This window comes from Lissotriton helveticus, chromosome 10, assembly GCF_964261635.1.
Source record: "Lissotriton helveticus chromosome 10, aLisHel1.1, whole genome shotgun sequence".
Taxonomy (NCBI): Eukaryota; Metazoa; Chordata; class Amphibia; order Caudata; family Salamandridae; genus Lissotriton; species Lissotriton helveticus.
Window position 1 is genome coordinate 1111312653 of NC_136071.1, and position 14496 is coordinate 1111327148.

The 14496-nt window shown below is 53.8% G+C and overlaps 1 pseudogene; it reads right to left on the reverse strand.

Annotated features, from left to right (window-relative positions):
• Window positions 1-1288: 1288 nt before the first annotated feature.
• On the reverse strand, window positions 1289-3385 carry LOC144786489 (28S ribosomal RNA; annotated as a pseudogene).
• Between the last annotated feature and the right edge of the window lie 11111 nt (window positions 3386-14496).

The window sequence follows — 14496 nt, forward strand, 5'->3', positions numbered from 1 at the left end:
TTCTCCTGAGGCTGGGGAAAGCCTCCCCGGGCCCCGATGGGACCATCGTCCCCAGCGTCTGGATCCTTGGCTGGCTTGCAGGATGGGGGCTACCGAACCCCGGGGCCCGCCGGTTGGACCTCAACCCCAAGGCCCGGTCCCAGCTTCCAAACCCAGCCAGGCAGGGGAGAGCCTCCCTTGGCCCCAATGGACCCCCGTCCCCAGCACCTGGACCCTCTGCTGGCTTGCAGGACCGGGGGGCTCCCGCATCCAGGGCCTGCCAGACGGAGCTCCAGCCCCGGGCCCGGAGCTTGCTACCTAACCCAGCCAGGCAGGGGAGAGCTTCCCCGGCCCCCAGTGGACCCCCCCTGGGTGGTGCAGGACATCCGCAAGTTGCTGCCATCCCAGACCGGGCCCAGGCGTCCCCTGCTCAAAGCTTCTCCAAGCGCTTCAGGGGCTCCAGCTCTGGCTCTGCACCCCTTTTATGCAGGGCTGGCCTCCTGCTGCTCCTTGCCCCGGAGGGCTGGCCTCCTGCCGCTCCTTGCCTCGGAGGCAGCGGAGAGCTAGGCAATCCTACCACCTCTGCAGCCGCCTTGTCCTGGCTACTGACTATCATCCTCCACATCCAGACCCTTGGGTGTCAGGGTGCTGACTCGGGCAGGTGTGCCTTCCACCTTCCCAGAGCCCAGTGAGCAGGAACCAAGGAGAGTTAAGTCCAGGCCACGTCCTCTCCTCGCCGGACTGCCCTGGGAGACCATTTTCCACGACTATTAAGCCCCCACATAGTGGGGGCTTACAGAACTCCAGGGCAGGACAAAAGTTGGAGGCAGACCTGCAGGCCGGCCATCTGGTCACCCAGCCCTTAAGTCCATCTGGTCACCCAGCCCGCAGGGCCATCTGGTCACCCAGCCTGCTGGTCCATCTGGTTGCGCAGCCAGGCGACCAGATGACCTGGGACGAACCAGCGCCCAGATGGCCTGAGACAGTCAGACCCAGTCGCCCTTGCTCGGGTGGCTACTTCCCCGGGTCTGCTCGCCTTCCTACTCAAGTTGCGTGGGAGCAGTGGGAAGGGGGGCAGCTGGCCCAGGCCATCTGGTCACCCTGCTGACCCACAAGGGATGGTGGCCCCACCCCCGCACCCCAGTGGGGCAGGGACGGGAGGAGGAGGCCTCCCTGCCGGAGGGCACGTGGTGGATGCAGCCTCCCGCAGGCTTGCGTTGCCCCCTCTGCGTCCCTCACACCAATGGCAGAGGGACCCACCTCTGGGTGTGATGGAGGAGGGCGTTTGCAGGCGCCCATGCACAGAGAGACAAAAGCTTGGCTCAGAGGATGACTTTCAATCGATCGCAACGAGGTAGCTGCTCTGCTACTCACGAAACCCTGACCCAGAATCAGGTTATCTACGAATGATTTAACACCTGGTACCTCACGAACATATGGTACACTAAGGGCAATGGAGGCGGCCCTCTTCCGTCCGTGCTCCGGTCTCCAAGCGAGTGGATCTACCACCGGCCCCCCGAAAGAGTCCGGCTATCCCAGGCCAACCAAGGCTCCACGGCACTATGGTATCGTTACGGTTTAGGGCTCTCGCCGGCTTCTCCGGGATCATTTGCGTTACCACACTGGACGCCGCGAGTGTGCCCGTCTCTGCCATGAAGGGTTCGGGGATCGGAACCCAACTTCCTTACGATCGGCCGAGGGCAAGGAAGGCCATTGCCCGTCCCTTCCGAATGGCGCTCGCCCATCTCTTAGGACCGACTGACTCATGTTCAACTGCTGCTCACATGGAACCCTTCTCCACTTCGGCCTTCAAAGTTCTCGTTTGAATGTTTGCTACTACCACCAAGATCTGCATCTGCGGTGGCTCCACCCATGCCCTCGCCCTGGACTTCCATGCACACGCAGCGGCCCTCCTACTCATTGCGGCTTAGCCCCCACTGCTCTCAGCGACGGCTGGGGATGGGCCCGACGCTCCAGCGCCATCCATTTTCAGGGCTAGTTGATTTGACAGGTGAGTTGTTACACACTCCCATGGCCACCGTCCTGCTGTCTATATCAACCAACACATTTTCTGGGGCTGATAAGCGTCAGCATTGGGCGCCTTAACCCGGCGTTCGCTTCATCCCGCAGCGCCAGTTCTGCTTACCAAAAGTGGCCCACTAGGCACTTGCATTCTATTCCCGGCTCCACCCCAGCGAGCCAGGCATCCTACTCATTTAAAGTTTGAGAATGGTTTGAGTTCGTTCCGCCCCCAAGACCTCTAATCATTCGCATTACCAGATAAAACTGGGGGCTCCGAGTGCCAGCTATCCTGAGGGAAACTTCGGAGGGAACTAGCTACTAGATTAGTCTTTCGCCCCTATATCCAGGTCGGACAACCGATTTGCATGGCAGGACCGCTATAGACCTCCACAAGAGTTTTCTCTGGCTTCGCCCTGCCCAGGCATAGTTCCCCATCTTTCGGGTCCCATCGTCCACCTCCCTCACGGAGCGGATGAGACGGGCCGGTGGTGCGACCGCCGCTGGATGCCTTCATTGCACCACAGGGTTTTGCTCGGCCCTCCGACTTGCGCAAGTGTTAGACTCCTAGATCCATGTTTCAAGACGTGTCGGGTGTGTAAGTGACATCGGCGCAGACCCCTGGCACCCGGCGTGGGCCTCCCCGCCCGGAGGCACAACGCAGTCAGGGCACACTGAGCACAGGCCGCCCCAGTCGACCGTCGTGCCAGGAGCAGGGGCCCCCATCCCCTCTTCCAGCCCTGGCACGCCCGAGGGGCAGCCGGGAGCGGGTGCCCGAGGGAGGGTGCGGAGGCAGTTGAATCTCCCTTGTCCCCGCGGACACGGCGCCGCTGCTGCCAGGGGGCTGTAACACCCTCTGCCGGATCGGAGGGCCACCTGCCAACCCAAAGCCTTCCCAGCCGGCCTGTAGATGGTCGTGGCGCAACACCACAGAAGAAATGCACTCTGTTGGTGCCCTGTAAGGCCCCAGCACCGGTCCCGCGGGGAGGGGAGCCAGAACTCCCGGGCCACCCACCTTCCCGCTGTGTTGACAGCACAGATCCCACCCGTTTACCTCTCAACAGTTTCTTGAACTCTTTATTCAAAGTTCTTTCAACTTTCCCTTACGGTACTTGTTGGCTATCGGTCTTGTGCCATATTTAGCCTTAGATGGAGTTTACCACCCGCTTTGGGCTGCATTCCCAAGCAACTCGACTCCGAGAAGACCTGATCCGGCGCGCTGGGGGCAGCTACCGGCCTAACACTGTACATGGGGGAAGCCTCGATCAGAAGGACTTGGGCCCCCGCAGGCAAGGGTAGGCTCCCAGAGCGATGGGAGCACGCAGCCCCACCGCAGCCAGAGTCTTCAAACCCCTCTGCCCGGCTGTACGGGACCGTTTGGAACCGGACACCTGGCAACAAGGGATACGCCGCCTCACTTGCCGAGCCGTGCCGGCAGGCTGGCGAGTAGCCCACCCCATCTTTGCCCAGGTCAGGGGTGCCGGAAGGGAAGAGCAAGGCAGCTCCCCACTCCGCACGCCTCCCACCAAGAGAAGCCTGAGTCCCCTCACAGGCCCTTAGCTCCTTCTCTTCCAGGCCACCCTGCCACGCGAGAATGGCTCCTCCTCGGTCCCAGATACCCGGTCACGCTGGGACTTGGGCGTGCGAGGGCCCAGGTGGTACAGGGCCTTTCGAGGCAGTGGTGGTACCAGCCCGGGGAGGCACTGCCATTCGGTTTTCTCCCACCATAGGGGTTGTACCGGGTGAGCGTTGTCAGATTCCGTAGCGCGATCGCGCCTGCCAAGCTCAGGAACTACGTTACCCATGAGCAGGCGGGGTCTCGCAGGAAGTACTTCATCAACGCTGATGCGCATCCGTGTGCGCGTTATTCTGGTTCTGTGGCGCTTGGCGTGGAGCGGCTGCTCTGCGCGCCCCCTTCGAGACTTCTGTTTGGCCCCATCCCCTGTACTCCCGGTGGTTGGAGTACTCCTGCATTCCGGTCCCTGCTGGTGTCGGGCCTCAGCTCAAACAGGTATTGCCGTTCTAGCATCCCGGCCGCTCTAGCGGTTATCTGCTTACTTTTCTGTGGTTAGAACAGGAGAGTAGATCGGAGACATTTGCTCTCGGAGTAAAAGCTTTGTTGTTATTTCCTGGCTACGTTGGGTGTGGCGGAACACGGTGGCGGTCGAAACCACGTGTTACCGTAAACCCGGATTGTATAGTGGAACTAAGATAGCGGGGCGCGGTAGTGAGGCAACTACGCGTCTCCGTTATATATCTGTGTACTTACAAGGACAAGATAGAGCTGGGCATGTAGTGAGGCAACTACAGGTCACCCCAGTCTCTCATCGTGCGTTCTCGTTTTGGGGGTATATTGTTGGCAGAATTCTGTGGTGGTCGCAACTACGATTTGCTGTTTGGCATAACCCAAACATTTACTGTGTGGTCATTCTTTATTGAGCGGAGTGTTGTAGTTTTTGCTTCCTACACACTACCGTGTCTCTCTCTTACCTTGTGTTGGAACTTTCATCCTTACTTGGATACCTGGACATCCCTTGTACATAGTGTCCTCTGGCTCATCTGTGGTATGTTGTGAGTGGTGGGATATGTGCCTCAGTACAATGTGTGTGTGTCTGGTATGACAGGGCTGTTTTTTGTTAACTATATCTCTATGTGCTTCTTAGGCCTTCCTCACAGATTGTGGCAGAAGGGCTGTAGTAATTTCCTATCCAAGGTCGGGTTTTTCTTTCTGCTCAGGTACTTACTTTTATTTCATGATTTATTAGTGAGAATAAATGAGAGTAGTAGTTCATGTAAGCAAGCACCTATCTGATGCCTGTCTTGTTTTTTGTTACAGGCTTCCTTTCCCTGCTGGCCCTACCCTTACCCATCCCACCTTTTTTATTTTAGTTTGTTATTTTTCTCCCTCGCCTAATGGCTCGAACACCCTGTGTTTACACTTCAGGGTGTTGGTGACATTTGGAGGTGGAACCATAATTGCGGTGACTGGATCCCGTGGAGTGAACCTGACAAGCGTGGGTTCTGTCTTGGGAGGGCCTACCGCTGTACCCCTCCCGGAGAGGGACAGGGGATGGGGGCTGCCCCTGGTCTGTCACGCGTCGGTCGGGTCCTCCCTGGTAGAAGAGGCCCGCCAAAGGCCCAGTCCTCACACAAGCGCCCCATGCGGCCACGGACTGCCCTGCCAGCCGGGGCGCACCCGTGCAGCGACGGGCTCTGTGCCAACAGTGTGCTCACAGGAGATGGCCGAGGTCTTCAGGCTGGCGCCATCCGTTGCATTGCATTGTTCCTAGCTGAAGTATTCAGGTGACCGGTCTGCTTTGAACACTCTAATTTTTTCAAAGTAAATGCTTCAGACCCTCAGGACACTCAGTCAAGAGCATCAAAGGGGCGCTGAGAGGCAGGGGCTGGGACAGGCGGTAGCTCGCCTCACGGAAGACGGTCAGCTTGATCCCAAAATCCCAATATGGACTTTTTAATTGCAGTAACTTTAATATATGCTATTGGAACTGGAATTACTGCGGCTGCTGACACCCGACTTGCCCTCCTATGGATCCTCGTTAAACGATTTAAAGTGTACTCATTCCAATTACAGGGCCTGGAAAGAGTCCTGTTTTGTTATTTTTCGTCACTACCTCCTCGAGTCTGGAGTGGGTAATTTGCGCGCCTGCTGCCTTCCTTGGATGTGGTAGCCGTTTCTTAGGCTTTCTCTCAGGAATCAAACCCTGATTTCCTGTTACCAGTGGTCACCATGGTAGGCACAGAAAGTACCATTGAAAGTTGATAGGGCAGGCATCCGAATGTATTGTCGTTGTCACGGGTACGTGCGATGAGCCGAGGTTATCTAGAGTCACCAAAGCGGCAGGGCGAACCCAGATTGGTCTTGGTCTGATAAATGCACCAATCCAGGGAGGTCCGCACTCATCGGCATGTATTAGCTCTAGAATTATCACAGTTATCCAAGTAACAGATGGAGCGATCAAAGGAACCATAACTGATTTAATGAGTCACTCGGAGTTCACTGTACTTTTGAGACAAGCACATGCTACAGGCAGGATCAACCAGGTAGCCGCACCTGCTGACAGGGTGGTGTTTGGGAGCCGCGTGCACATCTCCCCGACTGACAACCTTTTCACACCCCTCCCTCTCGGGAGCCTGCTAGGGGAAGGAGCCTGCCTGCCTGGGTCGGAAGGCTCGCTGGAGGGGTGGAGAGGTGTGGTCGCACGGGTTTTCGACGGACCCAGCCATATCCCCGGAAGGAAGGAGGTGGGCCGAGGTGCAGCCTGAGGGAGATGCAGGGGTGCCGGAGCCTTGCGGCGGTACAAAAGGGGGTGGTGAAGGACGGAGCATCTGAACCAATCAAACACTCACACCCAGTCAAAAGTGCGGTGGTGGCATCCCTTGAAACGGTTGTTCCAAGCTGCTGCGGAAATGTGCTGGGTGGAGAGGGGTGATGGCGTGGCGCGCGGGCCTACAGACCTGCCGGGCGTCAGCGTCCGGGGCCTGGCTCCACCCGAACCCTTCTGTATTTGGGCTCCCAGGCCAAGAGGCACAGGGGAAGCCTCCCTGGGCCCACGGGACCCCGTCCAGGGCACCCTGCCACGTGGCAGACCTGAGGATGGAGCCCAGGGTGAGGAGGCTGCCCTCCCCAGCGCCCTCAGTGGCCCCGGCTGGAGCATCTGAACCCAGCCAAGTAGGAGGAAGCACCCTGGGCATGACAGGCCCCCTCTCCGGCCTTTGTCATAGTGGCAGGCCAGGGCCCAGGGCGGCAGCACCCAACCAGGGCCCGGCGGGGCCCTTGAACCCAGCCGGGGGTTCCCAGGTCCAGAGGAGCAGGTGAAGCCTCCCCGGGACACCAGCCTGGGTACCCTGCCACATAGCAGGCCCAAGGACAGAGCCTGGGGTGAGGAGGCCGCTCTCCTCGGAACCCTCAGGGGCCCGGCCAGAGCTCCTGAACCCAGCCAAGCAGTGTGAGGCTCCCCGGACATGAAGAAACCCCATCTCAGGCCTTGGCAGAGCAGCAGGCCAGGGGACGGGGCCCTGGGCTGGAACACCCAACCCAGGTCCGGGGGTGCCCCTGGATCCAGCCGGGCTCCCGGGCCCAGAGGTGCAGGTGAATCCTCTGCAGGTCCCCATCCATGGCACCCTGCCATGCAGAGGCCTTAGGACAGAACCCGGGGTGGGGAGGCTGCCCTCCCCAGGGCCCTCAGGGGCCCAGGGTGAGGACGCTGCCCTCCCCTGCGCCCTCAGGGGCCCCGGCTGCAGCATCTGAACCCAGCCAGAGTTGGGTTCAGAGTTCTCGGGCCTGGACACCCAAGGGAGGACTGCCCAGGCCCAATGGAGCCTATCCCGGGCACTTTGCCACGCAGTGGGCTGGCGGTCAGATCCCCGGACAGGTGGAGGGATTTGCCCGGCCATAGCCCATCTGGTCACCCACTGAGGGCCCTCAGCCTGTAAGGGGTTCTCGTGTACCCTGTCCCTAGTAATATGGAGGACGGGTACCCCCTTTTCTGGTAATCCGTGCGCACCGAGTGACTGAGGGGACCCAAGGCGTGGACGCGCCTGACCTCCCGGAGCCCTGACTGGGATTAGGGAGCCAAACAAGGCCTCATCGGCACTTCCAGGGCAGCCCGGCCATCTTGTCACCCCATTGGAAAGCATTGCGCGCAACCAGATGGCAGAGGGGAAAGGCACAACCAGATGGCCAGACCCGAAGGACGCCCGTCAGCCCGCCCTGCGCCTTAAAGGAAGGGCTCCCCCTGCCCTTGGAGGTCTCTGGGGCTCTGCTTCCCGGGGGCTCATCAGAGCCCTTAGCTGGGTCTCGGGCACGGGGCTGCGAAGGAGGACCCAGACAGAACTGTAACCCGGTGCCCACATGCACCTTGACACGCAGGTGAAGTGGGGGAGGCCTGCCTTGGCCCAATGGACCACCATGACAGGCAACCGGACCCTCGGCAGGCCACAGGGCGTGGGCTCATGCACCCCAGGGCCCACCAGAGCCCAGGCCCCGGAACTGGTCCTGCTTCTGAACCCAGCCAGGTCGGGGAGGGGAGCCTCCCCGGGCACCAGGCACCCTCGTTCCGGGCAGATGGACCCTAAGCAGGCTGCAGGACGTGGGCTTCTGCACCCCGGGCTCGCCGAAGCCGAAGTCCCAGGCCCTGCTTCTGTGGATGCGGGTGGCGGAGAGGAGTTCCACAGAGTTTTTTCATAACTCAGTGGAACTCCACGTAGTGGCACTACGCCAGCTCCGCCCAGGGTTAATACTTTAACTACAATGCATTTCTCTATGGTAACTATTTTCACATTTATCTCTGCAACAAAGTGGTGACCTAGTAAGTCCTTCTAGTCTGGCATTTGCTTTTCCTGAAATGAATTGAACTTCAAGTTTGAATTTGTACAGTTTAGATACAATGTGAATCGACCTGGAAGTGGCTTGAACTGTGCCATTGCTAAATAATAGGAAAATAAGGTGTTTGTGGTCTGTTTTAATTACAAAATACTTTAGCTACAAAAATAGTTTAAAGTTTAAAGTGTTCAGTCACCCACATGTATCCCAGTGCCTCTCTTTCATTCACGAAATAACATTTTTCAGTCTCCAATAATGATGCTGAAGCATGGGCAACGGTATGCCCCAGTAGTTTGCTTAACTTAGTCCTTTGGGTAAGCACTGCTCCTGCACCTACGCTACTGACATCAACTGTGACAATGCAGTCCTCATCTTCAGAGAATGGAGTGAGCGCAGGGCAGATAAGATCAAGTTATTGATTTTGGTAACATTTTGAGCCAATTTCTCAGACCAAAGAAACATTGTTTTTCGTTAGTAAATTAGACATGGAAATTATGTGGAAAGAAAAATCTTCAAAAGACCTTGAACAGTATTCACAGAGTTCTAAGAAAGAAGACAACTGGTCTTTGGAATTGGTAAAAGGAACCACTTTGATAGTTTGGAACAATTCTTCTTTAAGTTTCCTGCCTTTTCCTGAGATGGAGTGTCCCAAATACTCAACCTGCAAACATCTACATTTATCTTTTTGCATGGTAATAGCCTTTTCCTGAAGTATAGATTACACCCACATACGTATTTGGTTGTGCTCTTTAATGGAGACAGCAAATATAATAATGTTACCTTGAAATGTTCCATGCCTTCTGTATTTGCAAATAGGGCATTGGAATATGGAAGCTGACGAAGCCAAACTAAAAGGTATTCATATATTGCAGAATGCACAACATGGGGTGATGAAGGTGGTAAGGTGTTTGCAGCTATCTGTTAATTAAATATGATAATACCCCCACTTTAAGATCTAAGGCGGTGCAAAAATCTAGCCTCTCTCATTTTGGAAAATATGTCCTGACTCTTAGGAAGAGGTTGGCAATGTAAACATATGTGCTTGTTCAAGGGTCACAAATCAAGCACATAGCTTTAAATCTCAAGATTCTTTTTAACAACAATTGGGTGCACCCTTTGAAATGGTTCAATGGGTTGTATAACTCCTTCCTCAAACACATTATGCAACAAAGTAGAGAGATCCTTACGTACAGTAAATTGCCCATTCCTCAGTTTGTGTTTAACTGGTGTGGCATTGTGAATCATAATTTAATCCAAAAACGCCTCTACTTTTCCTAACTTAGTACTGATTTTTTTTATTTACTTCGATCGAAAATGTCTTTACTCTTCATAACTTTGTACAGAATTTTTTTTACATTTATTCCCTCCTCCACAACTCATCCTCCTCTCCCCCTCCCCTGTTTTGGACGTCCTTTTCCAGGACCCCCCTCCCCTGCACCTCCTCCTCCTTCTCTCGGTCTCACAGTCGCCTGCTGGGCAGCCTCGGGCCCTTCATGCAACTGTTACGGGAGTTTGTGCCCGCAACCTGTGAATGCGCTGGGGGTGGAGGGGTCTAGGATGTCAAGGGGTAACACCTCAACATACGGGCATTACCAACGTCAGAACACCCCCTCGTCACACTCACCGTTTTGTGACGGGACCCTTGCCCACTGCTCTGCAATGGACCTCGGTGCCGCTGAGAGACCCGCAAACTCCAACCGCCCTTTGACACCCCTCATCAAAGCTACTTGTAATGGCAGATTTAACCCCCCCCCCCCCCCCCGCCCCAGTAATCCTGCGAGAGGGCAGGTAAATAATGGCATAGTGAGTTCGTACATGGTCTTTGCAGAGATGAGAGCAACTCCGGCTGCGGAGATGGGCCTCAGAGGAGCTCAAATCGTCCCCTTACTCCCTCGCCCCATGTCTTTATTACCCGGGTGCGAGGGGGCCCCAGAATGCCTTGCTGGGTGTATGTTTGGGAATCTGTTATCCGATAAAAACCCTTCAGAGGTTAGGGAACATGAGCCACCTGAGAGACTCCGCTACACCGCCCACCTCCACCTGTGGTGAAAGGGGTGGGCAAGAATGCCCTTTGACCCCGGCTCCACCGGTAATGCCTAGAATATAAAAAAGGAGACTTTTCAATTAAATGTTGAAATAATGTTGTCTAAGAGTAAATCACTCGGTGTTTCCTGCATTCCGCGCATTCCTGCAGCCGAATCCCTCCTGTAACCCAATTTCTCTTGGATAGAAGCAAGTGGGAGAGAGGGGGGAGGGGGCGATGGCTGGAAAGGAGGGAGCCATCGAGGTTTGGGGGGGGGGCTCTGGCAGGGAGGCGTTGGGCTAGCTCTGGTTTGTGGGCCTGCAGGGTGATGAGAAGGGGGTTCCGAGAAAGCTACAGCGTGCAGCCCAAGAGTGCCCCTCTCCCCATAACCAGGACACAGGAATGTCACTTGCAAACCGCACAGAAGGTCGGTTCCAGTAACAAAATGCCCAAATTTACAGGGCTTGGAAACGGCATGAACCGCTGCATTAGGAGCTATGCAAAAGCACATTGTATTATTATAAAACTACAGCATTCTCACCTAAATACGGTGCGTGTACACTGAAGAAACCTCAATAAACCTGGTACACGACTGCCAGATAGAAGGCAAGGTACGCGACCAGAAGGCGCTACAGCATCACACATACAACGGTATTGTTCTATACACATGTTGCTAACAACACAAATAATACTGCTTAAATAGTGTACAATAATGACGGAGTTCATTTATCCAAAACGTGAACATAAGAATAGAATTCGGAAAACTTTGGACACCGTCTGGAAACCACAATAACTGCATGGCATGGAACCCATATAAACCCGCCATGAAAATGAAACTGGGACGGTCACCTCCAGGCAGGCGGTGTGCAGCCTACACAGGAGAAGGTAGCGCCCAAACTGCAGATGCAAGGCACGGACCCCTTGGCTTCCATCTCTAAGGCACCGCAATCTCCCCCGGAGCCTCGTAATGTCGTGCAGCATGGTGGTCTGCCACTGAGTGCTGCGCCATCACCAGAACATCCTCACCCATCACGTCCTCTCCTGCAGCACACGCCTGTCCAGAGAGCAAGGGTGCCTTCCCGGCATTGCTTTCTTGGATTACAGTCCAGGACTCGGGACCGATTTTCCCGGCCGCCAAGAAAGGCTTGCAGCTTGCCTGGAGCATTCCAGCTTCGAAGAGATGATAGTCGTGCCCAGGTCTCCATTTCCTCCACGAAGCACAGTGTCCTTCCTGAGGCAGGCAGGGAACCTTAATTTTACCAAAGCTCAATTTTTGGGACCCGAGACTGCCCTATGAACATGACACTGTCCTTTAAATTGGTGTCCTTTCATGGAACACAACCCTATCCTGAAAGCAAGCCTTTCTTTGCCGGAGCACAGGACCATATCCAAAGCATATCTTTCGTCTGGGACCACATCTTCTTTTTTTAAACCTTGGGTTACGTTTCTGGAGCGTAGTTCCGTTTTCAGAACATTGTTTGTCCTGGGGCATTGCTTGCTTTCCTTGAGCACAGGACAAGGTCCGAGCGTGGCTTCTCTTTCCGGGAGCACATCTTTTCCAGGGGCCAAGAACCTGTACATCATCTATGTTAAAGGAATAAAGAGTCGCTTGAACAGATTGCCATCGGCGGGTGTTGTTGACATAGTGATGACCACAGTGAAGAAAGGAAAACCAGAACTCAGAATAAAGGGTGAGTACACAGTAGTGTATGTCACAACTGTCAGACCTTGCTCGCACCCCTTTTATTAAAACACTTGTTTTCGAGCATGTGATTGGTAAACTGCACACTGACCATTTGCAAGAGATTAAGCTATTGGCATTGTAAATGACAATGCCATTTATTTATCTGTTTTCAAAACCAATACATAAATAAAAAAATTGTCATTTACAATGCCAATAGCTCTAACTTTTGCAAAGGCGAGACCGTTGCATTGTAAATGCTTGTTTTAATTGGGAAGGTGTGTGTGTGTGAGATCCACATCTGTAGCATTTTAATATCTTGAATTTGAGGTTGACAGGGTGATAAATGTTCCCAAAACAATTGGCTTCTCTTCCCAATAGGTTCAATAATAAAGCTCTTTTCCTTTACACATTCAAATTCTTCTCATCTATTGCAATTGAATAATTATCAAACAATTTTATCCATGAACTTAATTTCATGGATGGTTCACCAGGAGAATCTAGAAAAGCAGGTGGAGGATTGCGCTGGATCTTGAAAAATAGTACGTTCATTCAGGATGGTAGGAAACTATTGTATGATCTGGATCTGTCAGAGTACAGAATAGAGCACAGCTGGATAAGGCAGCAGTGATAGGATGAAATACAGCCCTGCCAAGTACCACGCATCAGACGTTTGACTAACACATTTTAGTTTTGTGGTCCGAATCACCGCATTAAAATGTAAAGTCACACATTATAGCGCCTCACGAACACTAGGCTAAACTTAGTTAATTAGCACTCATATTTGAGCAAGCCGCTGGAGCACGACCGTGTGCTGGGTGGGTCTGCTCTGGCAGAGAAAGTGTGACTGACAGTGTACTACTTTGCACACTCACTGTGCAGTAGTGACTGGCAGCTGAGAATGAAAAAAATACATATGCAGGCACATGCCGTCCAGGCTGCTTGGTGGTCAGCTGCGACGCGTTAACAGCTTTTCTGTTTCATTCGCCACCGTAGCTGCATTCACATGAGCAGTCATATGACTGCAAAAAACTGTGGGGCATATTACCAACAACTAGCGATAATTATCGCTATGTTGGCTTAGCAGCAATATTTTTTTCGCCGTGCTGCGGCGATTTTTATCGCTTAGGAACCTTGCTATTATCAAGGTTTATCTCCTAAGCGATCAAAATCAGCCGAAATGCATGAATATCGCTTAAAAATGTCAGCGATATTCATGCATTACCGAGCTAATGCTCTTAGCCATGTTATCCACCTACCATTTGATAACATGGCTAAGAACTGCTCAGGGGCAGGTGTTAGCTTTTGGAGATATTCGCGCTTAGCGCGAATATCTCCAAAAGTTGGTAATAGGAGATAGCGATGTTAGCGACTGTTTCCAGTCGCTAACATCTTGGCACGCCCACTTTGCATGTCATTAGTGATAAATTTCACTGACATGCAAAGCGGGGCCCAAGATGGTCGCTATCTCCTACTAGCTGTCGCTAACTGGTGTTAGCGACAGCTAGGTAATAGGGAGATAATTTTATCTCCGCTTTCTTGGCTTTTAAAGCCAAAAAAGCGAAGATAAACCCCCTTGATAATATGCCCCTGTGTGCCTATTCGCCAAGAATGGAGACAGGAAATTAAGTCACTAGTGAGGCGGGCCAGTTCACAAGCGGGCGCTGAGCGGCAGTTCTGGATTTTGTTTCAGTTTCAGCGGCAGCCACTGCTTGCTGCGTGCTGCCTGCCTCATCATGCTGCTGCTGAGAGGTCGCGCAGACCTCACAGAGATGCTGCTGCCTGGCTCACTCAGGTATTAATTTTTCTTGAAACTTTACAGCCTGACAGACACTGAGCCTGTAGCTTTTCTCTCTTATCTCTCTGTCCTCGGTCTGGTGCTGCAGCGGCTGGGCATCGCTCGGCGATTTTTGATTTATTGATTTAAAGCACTGCCTTTTAGACTGGAAAATATCATTTAACTTACAGCCCTGACTGAGCCCTGTAGCTGACTGCTGTGCTCTCCTCGTGCTCTGGTGCTGTGGTGAGCAGCTGGGCAGCTCTCGAACCACTCAGCTCCTAACTCAGTAATTAATTGATTATTTAGCTGAGATCGGGTACGCGCGGTGCCTCTCAGACTGGTTGGTGGGGGACCACATGGGACAGAGCCTGGAGAGACTCTGTGTGTCAAGTATTCATGCATTTGAGATTGATTGCCAGGGACTAGTTCCGGTCCATCGCAGGCTGCCTATTGTCAGGATGTGTTTCAATAATTGTCCTGCATGTGTCCCCAGGAATTGCTGCTATGCCACCCAGCAACAGAACACCTATCCGACCTAGGTAGTGTGGCAGGATGTTCATTTTCCTTGTGTTTGCTTTGTTCGCCCTAAGTTGGAAGGGTATGCCCAGGCGTGGGTCCCTTGCTCACTTTGCCACTGGATTTGAGCTAGCCTGGCTGATGAGGGGTGTTAC